This window comes from Balaenoptera physalus (genome assembly GCF_965194825.1).
Source record: "Balaenoptera physalus genome assembly, chromosome: 8".
Taxonomy (NCBI): Eukaryota; Metazoa; Chordata; class Mammalia; order Artiodactyla; family Balaenopteridae; genus Balaenoptera; species Balaenoptera physalus.
In genome coordinates, this window is record NC_138887.1 from 97,703,126 (window position 1) to 97,715,076 (window position 11,951).

The window sequence follows — 11,951 nt, forward strand, 5'->3', positions numbered from 1 at the left end:
GGAGAACTCTCACCGATTAATATTATATGGGCCTGGGAGGTCTCTGGTCGTCCAACGTGCTGGACTTGGCTCTCCCATCTCGGAGGCTCAGGCCCGACACCCAACTGGAGCACCAAGACCCTGCCAGCCACAAGGCATGGAAGAAAAGGAAGAAAAAAAAAAAACAAGCAGACAGAACCCCAAGACAAAGTGTAAAAGCAAAACTAAACAGACAGTATCACACAAAGAAACATACAAATGTATACTCACAAAAAGAGAAGAAAAAAAAAAGAGGAAGAGAGCAACCAAACCAATAAACAAACCCACAAATGAAAAGAAACACTAAAAACTAAACTAAGATAAACATAAAACCAAAAACAAATCAAATGCAGAAAGCAAACCCCAAGTCCGCAGTTGCCCCCAAGGTCCACAGCCTCAATTTTGCGAACACTCGTCTATTCAGGTATTCTACAGATGGAGGGTTTACCAGGCTGATTGCAGGGATTTAATCTGCTGCTCCTGAGGCTGCACAGAGAGAGTTCCCTTTCTCTTTTTTGATCGCAGAGCTCCTGGGGTTCAGCTTTGGTTTTGGCCCCGTCTCTGTGTGTAGGCTGCCCACCCAGACAAGGGGGGGTTAAAGCAGCGGCTTATTAGGGCTCTCTTGCTCAGTCAGGCCGGGGAGAGGGAGGGGTACAATAGTCACAGTTGAGATGCAGGGAGTGCCTGTGGCTGCAGAGGCCGGCTTGAAGTTGCAACAGCCTGAGGCACGCCGTGTGTTCTCCCGGGAAGTTGGCCCTGGATCACAGGACCCTGACATTAGCGTGCTGCACAGGCTTCCGGGAGGGTGTGGGTAGTGACCTGCATTTGCACACAGGACCCTTGGTGGCAGCTGTGGTAGCGGTGGCGGTCTGTGCCCGCCTCTGGGGTCTGAGATGGTAGCTGCAGCTCACGCCTGTCTCTGGAGCTTGCTTAGGTGGTGCTCTGCCATCTGTGGGCACACAGAGCAGGAAGCCTGTCTCCTTGTGCACCCCAAAACAATGGTCTCTTGTCTCTTAGGTAGGTCCAGAGTTTTTCCCGCACTCCCTCCCGGCTAGCTGTGGTGCACTAGCCCCCTTCAGGCTGTGTTCACGCAGCCAACCCCAGTCCTATCCCTGAGGTCTGACCTCCGAAGCCTGAGCCTCAGCTCCCAGCCCCTGCCCGCCCCGGCGGGTGAGCAGACAAGCCTCTTAGGCTGATTAGTGCTGGCTGGCACCAATCCTCTTTGTGGGAATCTCTCCACTTTGCCATCCACACCCCTGTTGCTGCGCTCTCCTCTGAGGCTTCGGAGCTCCCCCTACCACACCATCCCCGCCAATGAAGGGGCTTCCTAGTGTGTGGAAACTTTTCCTCCTTCACAGTTCCCTCCAAGAGGCACAGGTCCTGTCCTGATTCTTTTGTCCCCCTTTTTTTCTTTTTTCTTTTGCCCTACCCAGGTACATGGGGAGTTTCTTGCCTTTTGGGAAGTCTGAGGTCTTCTGCCAGTGTTCAGTAGGTGTCCTGTAGGAGTTGTTCCACATGTAGATGTATTTCTGATGTATTTGTGGGGAGGAAGGTGATCTCCATGTCTTACTCCTCCGCCATCTTCAAAGTCCTCTCATGAAGGTTTATCTTGAAAGTAGAGTCTAGCATAGCATGAGATGCCATTGGAGTTTAAGATTTTTACACTGTCTTTTTAGTCTTCTTCTTTTGCCGAAGCCATGCACAGGCCAGAAGCACAGGTGTAGTTAAGAAATGAGAGTTGGATGAGAGCAGCAAGTAGGTGTAATTTAGGTATATAGGAGTAAGTCACATCAGAGCTCCTGAATTGTTGCATTCTTGTATAGCTTTTTGTTTTCCTTGAGTTCAATAACTGTCTTTTTTTTCTTTGAATAATGTTCAATGTGGATATCACGTAGTCATCTCTGAACTCTCTTCCAGAACTATAATTTCTTGTTAATATGTTTTAACTTCCAGGTTATGTCCTTGAAGCCTCCCTTTCTCATCATCCTGGGATTTCGTTTTCTTCTCTCCTTTGTGGTATCCCTGATGTTCTGGATATTCTTTTGGTTTACTTTTTCATTTCATTGAAATGTATCCTTTATGAACTTCCTAAGCACAAGGAAAGTAAATATTTTGAAAACATGAGAACTGCGTGTTTAAAAATGTATATATTTTACCCTCACACTAGATTGAGAGCATGGTTCAGCATAGAATTCTAAGTTGAAAATTATTTTCTTTAAATGATTGAAAACATGCTCCATTGTCTTGCTTCTAGTGTGGCTATGGAAGAATCCCGTGGCATTTCTCTCTTCATAAAAATATGCTTTGCCATGAATCTTTTGTCATCTCTATTACTGGGCACTTGGTGCATTTTCTAATTAGAAATCTCATATCCTTTTCTAATCAGAAATCTCATATCCTTCTTACATTATGAGAATCTTTTTTAGAATTGTCTTCTTAATAATATACTCTTATTTTTTTCTATTCCCTTTTTCTGAAACTATACTTATTCAGATGTTGCATGTCCTGAACTGATCCACTTGTCATTCTATTTGCCATCTTTTTCCCCCTAGTTATCAAAGATTTCCTTAACTGTATCTCAACTATATTTCTTGAATACCATTTTTCTTCCATTATGACTTTTAAAATTAGTTGGGGTACTGTACTTTTAAAATATCTTTTTGTTTTCATTTGTTTGTTTGGGATTTTTCCCTTTGACCATTCCTACACCAAAAATAGAACAGATTATTAAATTATGGTGTAGTCAAACAGTTGAGTAGTATATAGTAATGAAATGAGTGAAAAATAGCCAACACAGCCATCATGTGACTATTTTGAGATTTTTAACCTGGACCTATGCGATGAATTTCTTATATAAAAGACATATTCACAGAAGAATACGCGTAGTATAATGTGTATAAAGTTCTCAAAAGTGGTATAACAAAAATTGAATAGGAATGATAGGTACAAGGGTGGTGGTGGGGTGCTTCTGAGGGAATGTGGTGGGAATGGGTACACAATGGGCTTTAAATTGCTGTTAACCTGGAGGTTAAGTACATGGGTGTTCGTCATATTATTCTTAATGAACAGAAGTGGTTTAAACATTATTTTGTTTATATGATGTTTTCTTCAAACTGAAGGAAAACAGAGAAACTGAGGGGCTGGGACGTTGGATGTTTCATGTGTAAGAGGTAAGATGTAAGAGAGTGAGTCTAGGTTGTGATAGAGGATCATAAGGAAGGGAGATGAGAAGGAAACTTCCAGAAGGAATAAGTCACAAAGTAGTAAAGGCTTATATGCATGGTCTGCACAATTAAATTGAAAGCAAGACCATCTACCCCATTACCTGATATGGAGTGAGAAAGAATAAATATCCATTTGGAAAGTTTTCGTTTTATGATTGGCAGCTAAAAGCTGACAAAAGCCAACCAGTCAGCACTAACTTGTTGAAAGAATAACTTCATCTCGAACTGCTGAGAAGAAGAGGTGACAGGAGTCTATTTCCACCCTCTTAATATGTTAAGAGAAAGCAGGTAGGATTTTCTTCCCAGCGAAGGCAGTGTAACTAAAATACTGAACCTGTCAGACTAAGCTAAGCAGAAACAGACTGGGTCAGTATTTGCTGATGTCTCCAAGGAACACCTTCTGTAGAACAGCTATTTTAAGAAATAATTCAACAACAGGACTACCTTTGATTCAGTTCTGAACCAGCCTTCTGACGAGATGTTCAGGGAATACTATACCAGTGGAAATGCTGCCTTAGTGACGATTCTTACTTTTGGTCTGTTATACTTGAGATTATTCTTCATCGTGGGACACTTGAGTTTCTTGCACAGGGTGATCATGCCCTGCAGTCCTAGAAGTGGGGGGTATTCAATCTAAACCTATCAGGAGAATGCTGTTTACAATTCAGTCAGTAAGACGGCATTTATACTTCATTCTCTTCTTCTACTCTCCCAGTGCCCAAGATGTTCTGAAGAAAGGAGAAAAGGCAGAAAAGGCCACTTGCCTCATGCCAGAAGGGTAGTGGTATCATATAAAAATCATAAACAAATACGTAGTAAATACTGACAGGGAAATAATCCACTAAACTGCATATTTGACATCTCAAGGGAAAAAATAAAGTGGAAGTAAGCTTTGTTCTGAAAAGTGTGAATGGAACTGTTTAAAAAAAGCCAAATATTTAATAATACACTGTTAATGGTCTTATACAAATGGTATGAACGAACTACTATTGTAACTAGCGATTTATATCTCAGTGAGGGCAGCAAAATATAATATGTAAGTATTTAAAACTTTTATCTTCCTCACTCAGGAGGATTTCTGTATTTGCCTCCTTGACTCCTTGAGTTTTGTTGTTGGCTTAGATAATGGGTAAGAGGAGACAGCATGATTACATCTGGAACAGCACAGATAAGCAAATGACAGGTAACCAAGTGGTCCTTTCAAGGGGGGTGAAGAAATGTTGGTGCAGATTCCAAGCCCCCAAAGACTCCACTGATGGATGTAGAGAAGAGATTCTCTGCAAGTTGATGCAGTGGGCAGGAGTGGAGTGAGAATACATACATAAACAGGGAAGCGTGAGAGTATATGCATGGCCAGAAAGTTAGGGAGACAGCAACAGAAAGATTTGAGAGCAGCTTATCTGATGAGTAAATACTTTGAGAGATAGATGACTAATAGCATCACTGTAGATTGCAGTTAAGATGACTTTTTAATGCATTTTGGTTGTCAGATTGGTGAGTTTAAGCTTGTTTGTCTTTCTGTTTGTTCTTAAAGCAACAATGTACTGAGAATGGCTTAGAGGAAGTACAGTTATATTCATGGGTGATACTTAAAATAATACACATGGGCACAGACCAATAAGATAGTTAACTGACCTGTGAGAGTGGAGGCCAGCCATTATGCCGAACTGGTGTGTACCCTACAACTCACTCACTATCAGTCCTAGATTTTGGGTTACCATTATGAACTATTAAAATATCAGTATTTTGTTGTTTGGTGCTTTAAGTGGGGTCAAATAGAATAATGAATATTTTTATTTTATGAATCACATGGTCCATATTATCATTTTTCACAATCATTAGGAATTTGAAGCTACAGAATTAAATGAAATTATATTAAACCTCAGTGTTATAGTGCTACATTAGGGCACTTCATATAATTGAGAACAAATTTTAAAGAATCTGAAAACACAGATAGTAAGACTTGAATTTTTATAACCCTGATTATTTTTCCAGATATCAATAATATAAAATATTGAAAAGGGGGTTTTTAGAAAGGTCACTAGCAGACAGTTTAATAGCAAATGCAGATTTACTAATTTTTCTTTGCCTTTTAAATAAATTCTGGTAGTCTCTAAATAAGGAAAAAAATTTTTTTTTATTTATGAGAAAAGAATTTTCTGATTATTAAATAATAAACCAATCTAATAATTTTTAAAACCAATCTAATAATTTTAATTATTTTGAATGAAAACTTCACATGTGGTATTGCAACGGGTTTCTAATACTTAAAAATGCAGTATTCATAAAAAAATTTTGAGAAGTTAATGAATGCATTTTTTCCTGGATGAAATTTGCAAAATTAATATATTATAATAGAATTGGAGTGACTAATAAATTAGTAAAACGCATTTAACAATACGTGGTCATTCAGAACAAAATTTTGTGTCTTCCTTAAAGACATTTAGTTTTGTGGATTTAAGCAAAGAATGTTTGGGCCTGTATTCTTTGCCTTAAATCTTACTAAAGTCTAAGTTATTTTAGTAAGCATATAAACATTGATATTAAAATTTAAAACTTTTTTTTGTAGGATTGTGGAAAACATTATTAAGAACTATTTTATTACAAGTTACAAATGGGAATGGGGCAATGTTTTAAGAAGCGGAAATGGAATTTTGAAGAAAGTGATTTAGCATCTTGGGATCTCTATTTCATTGTCTGAGCTCTAAAATTCTGTGGATATACATAGTAACCCTAAGTGCTAACTGATCACTGTAAAGAGTTGGTAAACCAGGATAGGGAAACAATTTTTGTCACTTACTAACATTTACATAGGTTTAATTATTTTGTCAAATCTCACAATTTGTCTAATTTCAAGGATTATGTAACTGAGGTTTGAGCAAGCCACCATAGGATGTGTGTGTGGAGTAGTGAAGTGTTAGGTATTGTAGAAAGAGCAGTATTCCCACGAACCACCTTTAGTAGGTTAAGGTAAATTCATTTGTTAAAGTATAACTCTGAAATTTACAAATGATGTAGCTCTAGAAGTAAATTTCTTATAGTGAAAGAATAAAAGACAACACAATTTATTCATTTGACATTTGTATTTACCTTCTCCTATTTCTGTGTATATAAACAATAATGAAAGCCAGTACAAAATTTGGATTAAATTCTTGGTACTTTCCTAAGCCATAGTAAAGTTATTACACTGTAAATACTCTTAGTTATTCACTGGCTCGAAGCTTCAGGCAATAAGTTGATGCTTAGTGGTATTGTATCTTTACTTTTAATTACTAATTGCTCATTTTCTAAGATCAAGGCTAGAAATTAGGGATACCATAATGAAAATAACAGATCATGAACCTGCATCTCCATGGAAGACAGGTAATTTTTAAGAATTACATTGACCTGGGCCACAATCTATATAAAATAGAACTCAATCAATATAAAATTAATTAATATAAAATCAATGCAGTCAATAATAAAATACTGCAATCAATATAAAATAGAACTCGGAAGTCTAATAAGTATTACTTGCTCCATAAAGTCAGATTTCTAAGAATAATAATATATCTAAATTTCTAAATTCAGTTCTAGTGTTCTCTTCCATCTCAATCTTAAATCCTAATTTGAAACCAAACACGACTCTTGTGGTTTTATGAAATGAACAAAGTAACAGGGAGATCCCTTGATCATCAGTTCAAACTGGGTTTTTTGAGAGTGTGACTTGGGAACTTTTGGTGAGGAGGAAGCTCCTAGGACAGGGTCTGGTCGTCCTTGATGGGTCATGCAGAGAACTGTGCCTTCCTTTCCTTCCTAGAATATTCTTCCAACCTGTTAAAATTCTTCACTCCCTCACTCCTCATTACATTCTATGGGAAGGTTTGGCTTCACATATCTTTGGATATAGGCTGTGCGGTTTTTGATCCCCAAATGAGAGGAAGTGGCTTTTGTTAGTGGACTATTTCCCGTGTCTTTCAGTAAGAAATAATCATTAAAGAGAAGAGGGCTGTGTCCTTCCCACTATCTTTTACACCATTTCCTTCTTTCTGAATACATTCTATATTTGAGGAATCCATTCTCCCCTTATTTCTTAAATGCTGCTAGAGGCAATAGAAGGTTATTGCTGGAGTTAATCACTGGCCTCTCTGTTATAATATAGCTCTCAGATAAAGTTTTCTTACCAGAAAATGAACTAAACTCACTTCTTGCTGAGAAAAAGATTTTCACTTATTTCTTATAATTGACACAAATATGAATAATCCCTACTCTACAATAAGCTGTAATCTTGTATAGATGATTAGTAATTTTGTCACCAAACATACAAACAATATAGGAGGCATATGCATACATCCAATATATTCTAAAAATGTGAAGGAATAGTGCTTTCCATTGAAAATAGAACTTACACACTAGAATAATGCCAGCTATATCATAAGTCCTACATTAAGCATCTAGGGAGCTTGGTTAGGAAAAAACATTATTGAATATGGTGGTGGCAGCAGGGATAGTTAGGAGAAGAGTCAGAGTCAAAAGCAAAAAGGGAGAACATAGCATGCATGAGTAGAGTGAGGAGGGTAAGTCTGGAAAGAGAATCTGCTGAGACTCCTGGAGCTGGGGCAAGGCGTACTGTGGGCCTTCAAATATGTGAAGATGCTCTGGTTCTAGAAATCCTTGGATCAGTCCTTAAGTAACTGCCATTGCAAAAAAATGCTTTTCATATAAAAGTTTTTGCTACGGTCAGCCCTCATTATTAACATTTTAATTTAAATACACTCTTTCAGCATTCAGATATATTCACTTAAATACATGTGGAGAAGATAATTTCACCTTGACCAAGTATGTGTGCGGCATTAAGAACATTATCATTGAAATATTACTCACACCAAACTGTTTTGCTTAGTTACATGGAACTTGACCTATATACATAGCTAAATGAATTTTAGAGGTTACTACTTCAAATATTTCTTAGGTAAATTATTATTGACTAAATGGACAATATTTTTTGATGAGCATAATATTTAAATAATTTTTTAGACAATAACAAAAGAGTATTATTTCTTTTTGAAAGTCCTTAAGACAATGTTAGTAGTGAAGTATAAGAAATAGTTTGGATAAAGCCGGATGTATGGAGAAACTGGAAGCCAGAGGTTGCTTACATGACCCTCTTTGCAGTGGGGAAATATGTAAAAGCTAGAGGTAGTGTTTAAAGAAATGGTTTAAAAAATCTTATGTAAATACTTAGGCACCAAGGAAATGGAAGATCTTGCCATGGAGGGGACTTTTTGGTCCCAGCAAGATCCAATTCTATAATGTTGCCTATGAGATCCTCCAGCTGTGAGCAGATGAGCCAGAATAAGAAAGTAAGCCTAGGGTGGAAGAACTAGAAATAGGAGATAGCCGAATACCTTAGATAGGACTCCTTAGTCCTATTAAAGATAAAAGGACAGATAAAATGATGGGGATAAGTAGAGGTAGCTACACTCTGTATCTATACTGGGCAAATAAGACTTCTTCCTTAATACTTGTCACTGAAGCCCTTTCTTCTTCCTCATTCACCACTATGTAGATATAACCATAGTAACCTTAGTGATGAATAGCAGTTGATTCCTACTCAGTACTCTGTAATGACTTATATGGGAATAGAATCTAGAAGAGAGTGGATATATGTATATGTATAACTGATTCACTTTGCTGTATAGCAGAAACTAACACAAATCAACTATACTCCAATGAAAATTAATTTAAAAAATATTTTCTATATTATGCACCATACAAAGTTATTACAGTATTATTGACTATATTCCCTGTGCTGTACATTACATCCCTGTGACTTATTCATTTTATAATTGGTAGTTTGTACCTCTTAATTCCCTTCACCTATTTCACCCATCCCCCCATACCCCTCCCCTTTGGAAACCACTAGTTTGTTCCCTGTATCTGTGAGTCTGTTTTCTATTTTGTTATACTTGTTCTTTTGTTGTTGTTGTTAGGTTCCACTTACAAGTGAAAACATACTTTATTTATCTTTCTTTGTCTGACTTATTTCACTTAGCACAATATCCTCAAGGTCCATCCATGTTGCAATGGCAAGATTTCATTCTTTTTATGGCTGAGTAATTTTCCATTGTATGTATATACCACATCTTCTTTATCCATTCACTTTTCAATGGACACTTGGGTTGCTTTCATTATCTTGGCTATCGTAAATAATGCTGCAATGAATGTAGGGGTGCAATGTCTTTTTTGAATTAGTGTTTTCATTTTCTTTGGGTAAATACCCAGGAGTGAAATTGCTGGATTGTATGGTAGTTGTATTTTTAATTTTTTGAGGAACTTCCATACTATTATTTTCCGTAGTGGCTGTACCAATTTACATTCCATTAACAGTGCATGAGGGTTACCTTTTCTCTACATTCTCGCCGATCCTTGTTATTTGTTGTCTTTTTGATGATAGTCATTCTCACTGGTGAAAGGTGAGATCTCATTGTAATTTTTATTTGCATTCCCCTGATGATTAGTGATGTTGAGCATCTTTTCACGTGCTTGTTGGATGTCTGTATTTCTTCTCTGGAAAAATGCCTATTCAAGTCCTCTGCCCATTTTTTAATTGGGTTGTTTAGTTTTTTGATATTGAATTGTATGAGTTCTTTGTATATTTTGGATATTAACCCCTTACCAGATGTATCATTTGCAGATATTTTCTCCCATTCAGTAGGTTGCCTTTTCATTTTGTTTGATGGTTTCCTTCACTGTGCAAAAGCTTTTTAGTTCGAATTGGTCTCATGTGTTTTTTTTTTTTTTTTTTTTTGCTTTTGTTGTCTTTGCTGGAGGAGATAGATCTAAAAAATATTGCTAAGACCAATGTCAAAGAGGTTACTGCCTATGTTTTCTTCTAAGAGTTTTATGGTTTTACATTTTACATTTAAGTCTTTAATCCATTTTGAGTTTATTTTTGTATATGGAGTGAAAAAATGGTCTAGTTTCTTTTACATGTAGCCTCCAGTTTTCCTAACACCACTTACTGATTGACCATGTGTGCATGGGTTTATTTCTGGGCTCTCTATTCTGTACCATTGACCTATGTATCTGTTTTTGTGCCAGTACCATATGGGCGATATACTATGAGTTGTAATTTGCCAATAGAGGCACTCTCACAAAATTTGTAAGGTGGAAGAGAAGGAGCACACATGAACAGGGAAAGACACTTTGGCCTCCTGGTTTGCCACTATTATTTATCTGACCTTTATTTTCACAGTCCAAATTTTAGTTCTTTACTCACTGATAGTGCATCCATGATAGGAAATTCTCTGAAATATGAGAATGATATCATAGAGGAAGAAAATTTTTTTCTCACTGTAAGTATTTGTTACATTTAAAAACCTAAAAAGAAAGGTGAATATGTTTCAATACATAGAACATTTTTCTGTTCAATGAAGATATATTCCATTAAATTGTCCAATAAAATAGTTTTTTAAGAGTGTTCCAGACAAGTTCGAATTTTATTAAATGAACATCATTGTGCTTCAACCACTAAAAGCAATGTTACCAAGATAGAAAATTTTGACTGTTTATGAGGATAAGGAATTTAATTAGGGAGAAAATTCCAATGAAGAATTTTTTGCAGACCATTTTTTGTTACTCCATCATATTCAATCATCTCTTTGATCACCTGTAGAGAAGGAATTGTGGAGGAAGTCAATGATTGTGCCTAAGAAGTAAGGACCCTACTTTCAGGAAAGCAGCATAAAGTACAACTTTGAAAGTGTGTTTTTTTTTTTGGTTTTGTTTCTTGATCTAAGATTTTTGGGTGACTATTGGACATTTACATCCTAAAATCATTCCTAACAACTCTGCCATATACTGTCTGCTGTAGCCTTATTTAATTGTTCCCCTCTCAACATCACAGGATGCAATAAAGAAAAACATAGATATAGATGAGAGGATATCTCATTATCTGTTGCTGTTCAGAGCAGCAAAACTTAAAGAGGATTTTGAAAAGGATGTTAGAAGTGAGACTCTCTAGCACGTAGGATTAGCTTACACAGTTTACTACCTGTCACCTAGAAGTATATTGAAGTGTTCAGGAAAGGGTTGAGTTTTATTTAACTTCTTGTTAAGAATTGTTTCCCCAAATTAAAGATTGTTTTGACTTGTAAAATGATGATAATTTTTATCTTCCAGTGAACCTTATTTATAAAGCAGAGAATTAACAAGTGTAAGAATTTGTATGCTACGATTAAATGATTATCACATTACAGATATGCTACTTTTCCGATATTTAGGTGCAACAATATTTATTTTAAACATTTGACTGTTAGTAATTTTTAGCCATAAAATACTTTATTTCAGAATAATTGGCATCCTAAGCCTGTGGAAATCTCATTTTTTCTGCTGTTTCTTTTTTTCTCCTTCCCTATGGACAGAAACACAAAATGTGAATTGATTTATGTTTAAAAGCTTAAAGTAATACCTAGATAGGTGCTAATAAGCAGATTTTGCTTTACACTTCTTGTAAACAAGAAAGTACTCATTTTAACTCAGACCTGAACAATTTCAGGCTGTTGGAATGTTCACTAGGCCAGCTTTTCATGCTCTAGTTGATCTGGCATTTCAGGTAAGCCTCTCAAGGGAAGCATACTTTCCAGAAGAGGGAGATTTATGTAAGTGCACTGCAATATGAGATATATAAGTGCAACTTAGGAAGCCCATATGTGGGTGCCATTCATT